We start from the raw sequence: 12806 nt of genomic DNA on the forward strand, positions 1-12806 counted from the left end.
GCAAAAGGAACAGCAACCAATTTGGGCGAGGATATTAACCAGAGGATGATAAAATCCCACGAACACGACTAATCAATTGGTAATAATTGTGCCAAGACTCAATAACAGATTTCTATTCAGGCTCTCAATAAGGTAATATCATAAGTCCTTTCTCTAAGTCATCTCCAAGTCATTTCTATTCATGAGGAAATGCCAAAGTCCCTGTCTCCACTAGCAGATGAAATAGGCAGAGATCGTCCAAACCAATTTGATGTCAACATTGTAGAAGCAACGAGAATATAACAAGATTGAAAAATCCTTTACTCCTATCTTGGTGTAAGAACAAGCTTCAGTCTTGCACCAATGAGATCTGGATTTAGGAGTTTGGGCCAAATTGCACCAGGGTAAAATGGGGAAATATAAAATGTAGAGAAAAAACAAAAGAGGATCAATCAATATGCGATATATGGTTTTATTCAACAAGCAAGACAACTTCAGTATGCCCCAGATCAAGCATGCACAAAGGTGTATGGGTATTGGGCAACGAACCTCTCACCAGGCTCGCTAGACATAGACCAAGATTGTGAGGACAACTGTAGGCAAATCCAAAGGAAAATGACAGGAACTTGTCACTTAATAAAAAGCTTGACGTCTTCACAAACCAATTTAACAGATGATTACCTCAAAAAGACTCAAAGGAAAGCAAGCTACTATACACAGTAGGACGTCCTTCTAAAACCTCATCCAATCAAAGCTCATATGACATTAGAAAGGATTTCGATTATCAAATAACTATAAACAGAACTTCCCCAAATGAGACAGAGCAATAAGTTTATTTTGGTAAATGTAATGAGAAGAAAAAAGGTATCAATGGTGTATGATTCACCAATGCCAACTGAAATAGTTGATCAACTGATCAGAGGTGACAACAGTCTCTCTTCATTTCATTTTACGAGAAACAGAATGGCCGCACATAAATACACAGCTGGTAGCAAAGGAACAGAATAATGGCAGAGTCTTTTGTCGAGAAGGAAGACAGAAGAACCTCGAATTGACTCGAGACAATGAATAGCATTTTCACGGAACAAAAAATTAATATCATACTCATGCCGTAATAATTAGTAACTTATTCATAGAACATGAAATGAACTGCATATTCAAAGGACAGAAACTGACTAGATTCTTCATACCAGAGTGTTTGAACAGAGTATGAATAAATGCATATTGTATTTAGAGCATAAACAAGAAACCTGAGAGAGGTCAAAGTAAGACTGGATTCTGAGGCATAAAGAAATACCAAGTCAATGATATTCTTAGAGATTGGTCAAGAGGAGTCTAAATGTCACCCTTGAAAGAACACTCTTTGAAGAGCACACAAACAATAGCAAACATGAAGTAACAACTAAGAACAACCTCCTTGGCAAATTCATCAACACCAGCTACGGGAAAGACCTTGAGATTCTGAGACAAACAGCCCTAGCACTTTGTTACTCTACTCTGGAGTACTGTGGTTCCTTTGTTACTCTACTGTGGAGTACTGTGCACCAGTGTGGGTAAGATCAAGCCATGCACATAAGGTAGACCCAGAGCTAAATAAGTCCTGTCGGATTATTACTGGCACTGTAAAACCATCACCTCTGCAACCTTTATATAAAAAAAGATTGTATCCCATCACCCAATATTCGACAAGAAATTATAACAAATACTGAAAAGAATAAATTAATGACCCCACTGTCCACTGTCCAATCACCAGGAAGAAGGCAAAGATTAAAATCCCTGAAAAGCTTCGCAACAGTGGATGGACTGGAACCACAGGTTAAAGAAATGGCGGGAAGCAACTGGCCAGTAGAACAATCCTCACCAGGAAGGACTGGGTAACCCAAAACCGCGCAACGGTAAAAGTAGACAAAGCTGTAGATAGCTGTTACAAATGTTGATTAGCCACCAGCACTGAATGCCAATGTGGGACAACATAAAAACAGTATAACACATCGTAAGAGGGTGCCCACTGGGCCCTCATTGCTCAGGTCAAGACCTCAGAGAGGCAAAGGACAACGTCCTTATGTGGGTTTGACATTGGAGTTATAAGATATGATGTCTTGTAAGACAAAAGCATAGCATGGCAGAGACTCTTCCAATATTGACCAAGTGATATAGAAGCATAAAGTATCCATTTCTAGACCATCACTGAAAACACACAAGGATTTCAATCTGATGTACTGTAATCAGCTATGAATTAACTCTGCAAAACTAGGATATAATAAATCCATCGAAAAACCCGCAAGTGATGGGGAGAAAACCAGCAAAATATCCTCTAAGGTGACCTGACACTTTCCCAATGCAGTCAAAGCACCAAAGACTGCATCCTGAGAGGACATACCAAGGTCAAAGCCTCCAATACATTTGTCAAAACCCATGACTGAAAAGGAGCAATATAGATCATATTTCTATAGGAAAATCTTGTGTTTGTTTCTTTCTGACTCCATACAAAGACAGGATTAACCTCAAGATTCATAGCAGACTAAAGGCAGTCTTGACTTGATAGTGGAAACCAGTTAGGTCCAAGTAAAAACCAAAGTAGAGAAGAGCTTTTCATAAATCAAATACTTGAAATACTGAGCTGCTTATAAAAAAAATCTTAAGGAAATACAAGGAAAGCTGAGAGCCGCTTTACTTTGAGTCAACACAAGTGGATAACACCTTTTGCGATATGGACAGGAAGCAAAACGAATTTCTGGGTAAGACAGAAGTTTTGGACTAGATCAAGTATTAAAAATACCAAGTCATTTACAAATCAGTCAGAAGACAATGAAAGATATATTGAAACGCATTTTGCTTTGATTTAACACAAGTGGATAACGCCTTTTGTGATATAGACTGATAGCAAAAAGACTTACAGAATAAGACAAACTCAGGAACTTGTCAAAAATAAGGAGGGACACTACTGACATAAGAGGTGAGATCTTCCTCAAGGAGAAATTAGATTTAACAACAATCAATTCCCTTATTGTAGAAGGGGACCAGACATCAAGAAATGAAATGGCTGGCAAGTGGCCGAAGATACAGGTAATCAGTTAGCAAGCGAGTTACGCTTTGTCTTTCGCTCAGAAAACAAACGAGGCAATTAATGAGACGAAAGCTTTAATGAGGACACGTAAAAAAGCATTCTCTCACTAGCACTCGGCATTGTTTTCGACCCTCATTCTAGATTGAAGAACTCTGGCAACATCTTGCCGATTTAAAGTACAGCCACTCTACGTACGGGCTGCCAATGCAAGAGCTTGTGTCCCACACAAGAGTAGGGCAATGTTAACCGCACTGACACGTGAAACGAAGGACGTCTTCCAAAGATATGAGAAAAAACGTCCGACACTTGAAGAGTTTAAAACAGTGTGACATACAAGATATGAATAGAGAAAAAGTAAAAATACCTAAAGATAATATTATGATACTTTATAGTAAAAACTGGTCATTTTCCTGATAGAAAATAAGGTAAATTCTTTAGATCTTACAAGAGAGAAATTTAGAAGGGATTTATCAATACAAGAGGCATCCAAATTTTTGTTCATCATAAAACAGAATATAATCCATTATGGATTTATGAGGATTAACCACAAAATAAATCCATTACAATAAGAAGGTTGGAAAAAATGAAACCTTTCAAAAAGAACGAATTTTTAGGATGGAGAACCCGAAATAAGTCTCCCAGATGAGAGAGAGGAATAAGTCTAAGAAAAATAAGCAAATGAAATTAATCAAGCGAATCTTTCGAATCAGTTTGAAAGAAGCGATGATTCAGCAAAAAGCAGATTCTCTTAACCGGAACAAATCCAAAGTAAATTAAAAATATAGATCCATTTAAGACAGGCAGAAGACTTACTCAGAAAGACACAAATACTTTGTAAATTTATGACTAAATCCTTTGAAAAAGTGAACAGATTTAGGAAAGCAATGTAAGAAAGAAAACTCCATGTCGTTGTTAAAGTAAAACACGTGAAAACCATTTTACAAGTTGTGAAATTAAGGAAATATTCTTGGAAATAAGGACAGGAAACATTGTCTAACGAGCTTTGGATTCTGAAGCACAAGAAAACTTGTAAAAGCCAGATGAGGATACAAAATTCCTTAACATGGGCTGATAGTAGAAATAGAGTACAGCATACATTAGTGTCTCCAAATCTTACCCTCTCATCTGAGTTTTGATTCTCAATTTATACCCAAGGAATCTCTCTCAAGAAGAAGAGGCAGTTGAGCATTATCACTCTAAACTTCCCGACAGACACCGCACACAACAATGAACAATTTACACAATCCTGTATGTTCTAAATATATCCCTCATTTCAATAAGAAAAACACTGACATACTTTGGAATCCAATACCATTATGCTAAAGCCATTATATAACAAAATTATTCATGAATAAACTATATATTACTTTCATGTAATACTAAAACATTCTTTAAGTTTTGAGTTTTTTAAAAGGTAGATCTAAATGAATCTGCATTATATGGTACTATTCCTTCCTAACAGCCTCTATAAATAGATGGTAGGCCAACCTTCTTAAACGCTCTTAACAAAACATCAGGGTTGATATTTCGAATCCTGATTGTCGGTCAACATCTTAGAATAATTAGTCTGATGTCTAGAGCAATTTCTGTCGGAATTCTCACCCTAATCTAAAAAAGAATGTTTCTGATATTCTTTACCATTCTTAATGGCTTTTAGGAATACTCTCTATCTAATTTTACGATTGATTCAGCAATCAGATAACCTAGCGTTCAGTCTCAATACTAACAACATTCTTCTGCCTTGAGCCTATCATTGCTTTTCTTCTGTCTCTCTTTTGTTTAAAAAAAAATATTTTTGGGCTCAAGCCATGGCGTCCTGATGGAAGGTTCCTGTTTGGTAGCTTCCTTGGGTATAAGACTACTAAGATATTCCCAGAGAATTTAACCACAGGTTATCACAGAATTCTAACTTCTGGAGCGAGTATCTCAAAGGTTTCCCTTTAAGACATCGTAATACAACAGGGGACACGCATGTCTGAACGTGCCACATAGCTATCTTCACCCCGAACAGAGTTAATGCTTCGGTGTGTAAGGACTGAGAATAGCTGGGAGCCGTTCCACAGCTAATCTCACTCGTGGCTACTACTGATACTCGAGACGTAAACAAACGGACGCCATTGCTCTGATGACGTCACGCCCGTCTTCATCCTTTGTTTAGTAGCTGCCCTACTTAGACGGATTTTCCCTGTGTTATCTTTATCGCTTTGCATCTTCGCTATGTCGTTACCTTCAGCCTCGCCTTCTTCTGGAAAGTTGAGTACAAGGTTCCAGTATTGTTTAATTAAGCTCTGGCCGTAAAGTAAATATTACTTTTCGAAATAATTGATGTTTTGTGGCAGAGCTGTGCCTCTACCGGACCCGCCATTTTATGGCGTCGTTGTTGTTATGCATGTCTTATTTAGTTAGCCACAACAACGTTTTCCGGCATTATATACTAATCGAATACATTAGTTTATTTAGTCTTCATAGCTAGGAACTTTTATATCGTGTTTAGACGCTTTTTATCGGTCATCGATTGACCTCATTCCAGTCGGCTACTATAGCCCCCAGGCCAGGAGCCTACATACAAGTGTTCATGCATGATTTATTAGTGATCCTAGACTAAGTTATGAAGATAGTGGCATTATTATTTTACAATACTTTTGACAGTGATGCAAATGTTTTCGCCTTCAGGGACCATATAGGGGATAGGCTAGTCAGTGATTCTTTCTAGCCTAACCTAATATTAGGACCCCTATATGCTTCCTTCATCCCCTGCCTTGGCATTCCCTCTATTTAGCCTTGATCCCTTTTCTGAGTAAAGGGATTAATTGTCTAATAGAGTATATATCGCCTCTCTGTCCTCCCTAAAGGAATGAACCCCCTTTAGGGCTGCGTCTGAGAGTGAGGTTAGGCTAGCCTACCTCTATGGCTAGGATAGTCTATGACTTTCCTGCGATAGCGATATGTCTTCTTCCTTGCCTAGTTCAGGACTCTTAGCCCTGTTCTAGGTCGGGTTAGGAAGGTTTCTCTGTTCCATGCTGAAACTGTACTCTTGCACCGTTTTAGCCGATCAGCCTGATCTTAGGTTAGGGAGTGTCCTCCCTTCCCTTAGTGGCCGCTCTGGTACAGAAACCCTTCCTGGGAAGACTTCTCTCTTCTCCCTCCCCACCTATCTCTTGTATAGCCTAGCCTATGCTTAGGTTAGTTTATACTCATCTGTCCCCTGTCCTACAACTCCTCCTTAGGGTGGAAGAGTAGGGCTACCCGAGCTTCCTTGTGCAGTCCACTCTGGTACATATACCTTCATAGTGTCCTATAAGGTTAGTTGCTAGTATAGTTCTGCATATGGGAGTCTCCCCCCCCCCTCCTCTTGGGTGTTCCCTAGCCCTCCCTTGGGCTACCTAGCTCCCGGTCCCTAGTGACCCCTGCTCATGGATGTTAGAGCCTGCCTCTATCATGGGTACACCCTCTCAGGGAGGGGGAGGGATGTCTGGAACCCTGACGGTACTTCCTGCATCCCTTCCCCCCTCCCCCTGTCTCTCTATCTATCCGGGTGCCGGTCTCTTGCCGCCTCTACTGTCGGCAATACCTGCCTCCTACTTGGTGACTTCCCTACCCTTGCCGCCAGCCCCCTGTGTACCGAGGGACTGCCGGCTGCCGCCGGCTACTACCGGCGGCTCTCCTACTCCTATCTATTCGTCCGCTTGCCGGTCGATCACCGGAGTGCCGGCATATACTGCCGGCAACCCGATACTGCCTTTACCATCCTTATCCCAGTCACCAACCTGGCATCCTCCGACTGCCGGAGCCGCCGCTTCCTGCCGGCGTGCCGCCGTTGTGCCGGCGGCCGCCATCCTGGTATTTAACTGACTTTTGAAAATCGTCTGTTCTAATGCCAGAATCTATGCTGGAGCGAGCTCCGGCATGCCGGCGGCTTGCCGGATGCCCCGGAGGCGTCAAGAATACTTGCACCCCCTTACTGTAGCTATCATAAGACTAGGATAGCCCTATATCGCAAACAGATAAGCTGCGTCTGCTATTAAGATCAGTACCTAGTACTGCTCTATTAGTGATCATGCTGTCTCTTTGCATTCTTCTAATTCCAGCATGCTATGTGCATCTTAGCGCGGCTGGTTGCCAGAAGCAGTTACCTTTAATGAGGCCTTCTGGCTCTTAACTGGGAACCGAATGAATTCGATCCCAACCTTGTCCTTGGCTTTCCATGGAGTTCCAATATAATGGGAATCCTAGGAAACTATATCCAATGATCTCGGTCATTTGGATTACCCAAGGACCAAGCTTGTGGTAACCAGCCGGGCGAGATGCATGGAGCGTGTTCTCCTTTACTGTTTTCATTCTCTATGCATCACACCTTCTTTAAGTTAAAATTAATGATTAATATTAACTTAGTTTAAGAGCCATTCTTATGACTCCCCCATACTCATTTTCTCTTTCTTCCACAGGAGGAGCAGATGAAGTGTGACTTCGCCTTCTGCGCTGTGAAACGCCCGCAGTTTTACGGGCATACGGCCTGCAGGACGCACGCCCCTTGTGCAGACAAGAGAGGGGATTGGAAGTTCTGGAACCCACTGGATTGTACGGTCTGCCAGGCCCACCTAGTCGAGGCCTTCCATAACCCTCCCTCAGCGGAGGTTAGAGACATTTCTCGTGAAAAGCTGCGCAAGTGGGTGCGTGGCTTTCAGAAAAATGCTACTGGACCGTACCTGGCCACCGAAGAACTGAGGTCCCTGTTGTTCCCTAAGGCCTCCCCTGACTCAGTGGTACCAAAAGATGCGATCCCCACTGTCCAAATTACGGTGGAACCTGATGTGGTCATGGCTCAGTCCATGCACGAGTGTCGTTTAGATTCCGAGGATGATGGACAGATTTCAGACGTCTCGGAAGACACGGAGAAGACGCTTATGGCTCAAGGAGCCGAAGAGGACGAAGACAAGGTGGAGTACACCGAGTCGGAGCTTGGAGCTGCTCCCTCGTCCATCCCTCCTCCTACTCCTACACCGACGGAAATGTCCATTCCGTCTACCTCCTCGACTCCGGATCCTTCTTCTTCTACCCAAGAACTGATCCGGCTGATTAGAGCCGTCATGGACGACAGGCTGAAGGAGAACCAGGAGTCCATCAGGTCGATGATTGGATCCAGAGAACCGAAGAAGATTTCGGTCAAGGATCTCCCCGCTTGCTCTCATGCCAACCCGTGGAGGTATGCAGAGCATATGGTTATTGCGACCGGCAGGATCTTCGTTAGCGACAAGATCAGCACGGTCCCGTTGGAAGATGTGGAGTTCTTCCCAAGCTTTGAGGCCTACCCGGACTGTTACGTCCGGCTTCGTTCCGAACCTGCCTCGAAGGAAGAGACCGAACCTAAAGAAGAGATAGTGTTCGATCTCACAAAGGCCCAGGCTATGCTAGCCTCCGCATTTAAGAGTAGGGGCTTTACCTGCTCTAAGCTTCCGGCTTTGAGCAAGAAGCATCCTACGTATGTTGCACCTGACAATGCGATTCTTCCTTTCTTGGAAAAGGCCTTAGCTGCATGCCTTAAAGCGGCGGAAGAAGGGAAACCCTGCCCTGCACTGGAGGAGTGCAGACCCTTCTCCATCGTGACTCCCCCTGACGCTCGACACTGGAAAGATGTTCAGCATACTTTCGTCGTGGGAAGGCTCGACCCTGACGTCGCCGGACGTCAGTTTAATGAAGACCTCCCTAAGCTCAACGATCACCTCCTTCGCCGGGAACAAGACACGAAGGAGAGGCTTGCGGCATCTCTTTCTCATCAAGTCCAACTGGAAGTGATGGCCTGTGACACTAGAGTACCAGATCACTACATGGTACTCTCCAAATCCCACTTACTGACAGTAATGAAGGACTTGTACCACTTCATAAAGGCTCGAAGAGCCTGTCGTGAATTCGTGTTTGCCGGTGCCACCGTGAAACACGAACCCCGGAGGCTGATTTCCTCCAACATCTGGGGAAAGCACCTGTTTCCTTCTGACCTTGTCAAGGAAATAACTGACAGAGCCGCCACGGAGAATAGGAACCTTCTCCACAAGTGGGGCATGTCCAAAAAAAGGAAACCCTCTCAGGACGATGGACCTCAGCCTAAGAGGAAACCTCAAAAGCCAAAACCCCAGCAACGTCAGCAACGATGTCAGTTTCCGGGACCCGCTACCTCCCAAGTGGTTGCCCAACCACAACAGACCTTTCAATTGGTCCCCCAACCGGTGTTGTCACAGTCACCGGTCTTCACCCCTGCCTTTGAGCAACCATCCACTACCTTTCATGCCAAAGGTAGAGGCTCGTTCAGGGGTGCAAGCAGAGACGCATCTCGCCGTCCCTCCAGAGGTAGAGGAGGAAAGGGAGCTAGCGGCCGAGGCAACAAGCCCTCGGGACACCAGAAGCAATGAAGTGCTTCCGGTGGGAGGAAGACTCCGCCAATTCCAGGATCGCTGGACCTTCGATCCCTGGGCACACAGCATCATCAAGAACGGTCTAGGCTGGAGTTGGACGCAACCACCCCCAATCTTCCAGCAGTTCTTCCAGCAATCGACCCCCCTTCTGGAAGAATATGTTCTAGACCTCTTGAACAAGAAGGTGATAAGGAAGGTAAAGTCCACCAGGTTCCAAGGGAGACTGTTTTGCGTTCCCAAGAAGGACTCAGACAAACTCAGAGTCATTCTGGACTTATCCCCCCTCAACAAGTTCATAGAGAACAACAAATTCAAGATGCTGACGCTTCAACAAATAAGGACCCTTCTGCCTCAAGGTTCCTACACGGTCTCTATAGACCTGGCGGATGCCTATTGGCACATTCCAATGAACCATCACGCTTCCTCCTACCTAGGATTTCGACTCCAAAGGAAAAGCTACGCCTTCCGGGCCATGCCATTCGGCCTCAATGTGGCCCCTCGGATCTTCACAAAACTGGCGGATGCCATAGTACAACAGCTCCGCCTAAGAAACGTCCAGGTGATGGCCTACCTCGACGATTGGCTAGTCTGGGCTCCATCGCCCGAAGAGTGTGCAAAGTCTTGCAACGAAGTTACCCAGTACCTAGAACACCTGGGATTCAAGATCAACAAGAAGAAATCTCGCCTCTCTCCAGCTCAGAAGTTTCAGTGGCTGGGAATCCACTGGAATCTTCAGTCACACCGCCTTTCCATCCCCCAGAAGAAAAGGAAGGAAATAGCAGGGTCTGTCAAGCGACTACTGAAATCCAAACGCATTTCAAGACGACAGCAGGAACGAGTTCTAGGCTCTCTACAATTCGCCTCAGTGACAAACCCAGTGCTTCGTGCACAGCTAAAGGATGCCGCGGGAGTCTGGAGACGCTCGGCATCCATCGCTCGAAGAGACCTCAAGAGACGGCTTCCAAACAGACTTCGACGCCTCCTAAAGCCGTGGTCGGAAGCAAAGGCCCTGAAAAGGTCCATTCCTCTCCAACACCCTCCTCCATCACTCAACATCCACACGGATGCCTCACTGGAAGGCTGGGGAGGTCACTCCCACCTGAAACAGGCTCAAGGTACCTGGTCTCCACTATTCAAGACGTTCCACATAAACATCTTGGAGGCCATGGCGGTCCTTCTAACTCTGAAGAAATTATCCCCGCCGCCCTCGATCCACATCCGTCTAACCCTAGACAACTCGGTGGTAGTTCGTTGTCTCAATCGCCAAGGCTCAAGATCGCCCCAGATAAATCAGGTGCTTCTCCCAATCTTCCGTCTGGCGGAGAAGAAGAAGTGGCACCTGTCTGCAGTTCACCTACAAGGATTCCGCAATGTGACAGCGGATGCTCTATCTCGGACAAACCCGATAGAGTCGGAATGGTCTCTAGACGCAAGATCGTTCTCCTTCATCTCTCACCAAGTCCCAGAACTTCAGATAGATCTCTTTGCAACGAGCGACAACAATCAACTTCCTCTGTACGTAGCCCCGTACGAGGACCCCAAAGCAGAAGCGGTGGACGCCATGTCACTGGACTGGAACAGGTGGTCCAAGATATACCTGTTCCCTCCCACCAACCTTCTGTTGAAAGTCCTCTCCAAACTGAGAACCTTCAAAGGGACAGCGGCCCTAGTGGCTCCCAAGTGGCCCCGGAGCAACTGGTACCCCCTGGTCCTGGAGCTGCAGCCCAAGCTGATCCCTCTCCCGGGCCCAGTTCTCTCTCAACAAGTACAGAAGTCGACTGTCTTCGCTTCATCATCGAAAATCAAGGACCTTCATCTCATGATTTTCTCTCCCTTGCCGCAAAGAAGAGGTTTGGGATCTCGAAGAAAAGTCTAGACTTCCTAGAGGAATACAAGACCGAATCCACGAGACGGCAATATGAATCATCCTGGAGGAAATGGGTCTCCTTTGTCAAGGCAAAAAAAATCCTAAAGAAATCACCATTGATTTCTGTATGTCCTTCTTCATTCACCTTCATGGACAAGGATTAGCAGCCAATACGATTTCAACCTGCAAATCGGCCTTGGCTAGACCAATTCTATATGCTTTCCAAATTGATCTGTCCAACGACATCTTTAACAAATTACCAAAAGCATGTGCTCGCCTACGTCCAGCACCCCCTCCGAAACCGATCTCCTGGTCACTAGACAAGGTACTCCATTTCGCCTCCAACTTGGACAACGATTCATGCCCCCTCAAGGATCTGACTCAGAAAGTTATATTCTTATTTGCTCTCGCTTCGGGAGCTCGAGTCAGCGAAATAGTGGCATTATCAAGAGAAGAGGGACACATCCTGTTTACCGATTCAGGAGAAGTGACCCTCTTCCCTAATCCGACGTTTCTCGCTAAAAACGAATTACCCACCAAAAGATGGGGCCCTTGGAGAATATGCCCCCTGAAGGAGGATGTCTCTCTATGTCTAGTAGAGAGTCTCAAGGTCTATCTTCGCAGAACTTCGAACTTTGGTGGAGGCCAACTCTTCAAAGGAGAAACTTCGGGCAGCGACTTGTCACTGAAACAATTAAGAGCGAAAATCACCTACTTCATTCGCAGAGCGGATCCGAACAGTACACCCGCTGGTCATGATCCTAGAAAAGTGGCATCTTCTCTGAACTTCTTTCAGAGCATGGACTTTGAAAGCCTTAAGAACTTTACGGGCTGGAAGTCCTCGCGAGTTTTCTTTAAACATTATGCGAAACAAGTGCACGAAGTCAAACATTTTGTGGTAGCCGCAGGTAGTGTTATGAAACCTGCACCTAACTCTGCGTAGAACAGTGAGTTACTTGGGACTCTAACTCTTCGGGTGCCTATGTTGACCCTCGAGCGATTCATAGTGATGTCAAAAAACACTTAGTGCTTTTATAACTGTTCTTATCCCAGGTGAAATGTCATAGTGTCACACAAGTGCCGCATGCCTTGAGCATGATGTGTTGTTTAAAGACTTGCGTTCCTCGAGAACGAGTACCTACTAATCCTGAAATTCCTTTTCAGATTCAAGAACAAGCCTTTATTTCTATGTACATTATTATTACTGTAAATGAACTTTACTTTTGCTGTAAATTATTTAATTTCTGCATTGTGAAATAAAATTTCTATTTTATTACTTATGCGTCTCTTTCAGCTCCTACCTACTATGAAATACATACTGTCATAGTTTTATTTATTCCTCCTTTCTTATGGTCATGAAGAATTTAAGATGTCTAATCCTAAATTATATTCATCCTGTCTCAGTAAGGTTCCTACACGAAAACTTACTTCTGATAACCAAGAGATGAACTCTATACACAGTGCCCAACCACCACTGGTCTAATTC

The sequence above is a fragment of the Palaemon carinicauda genome, chromosome 43 (genome assembly GCF_036898095.1).
Source record: "Palaemon carinicauda isolate YSFRI2023 chromosome 43, ASM3689809v2, whole genome shotgun sequence".
NCBI classification, from domain to species: domain Eukaryota; kingdom Metazoa; phylum Arthropoda; class Malacostraca; order Decapoda; family Palaemonidae; genus Palaemon; species Palaemon carinicauda.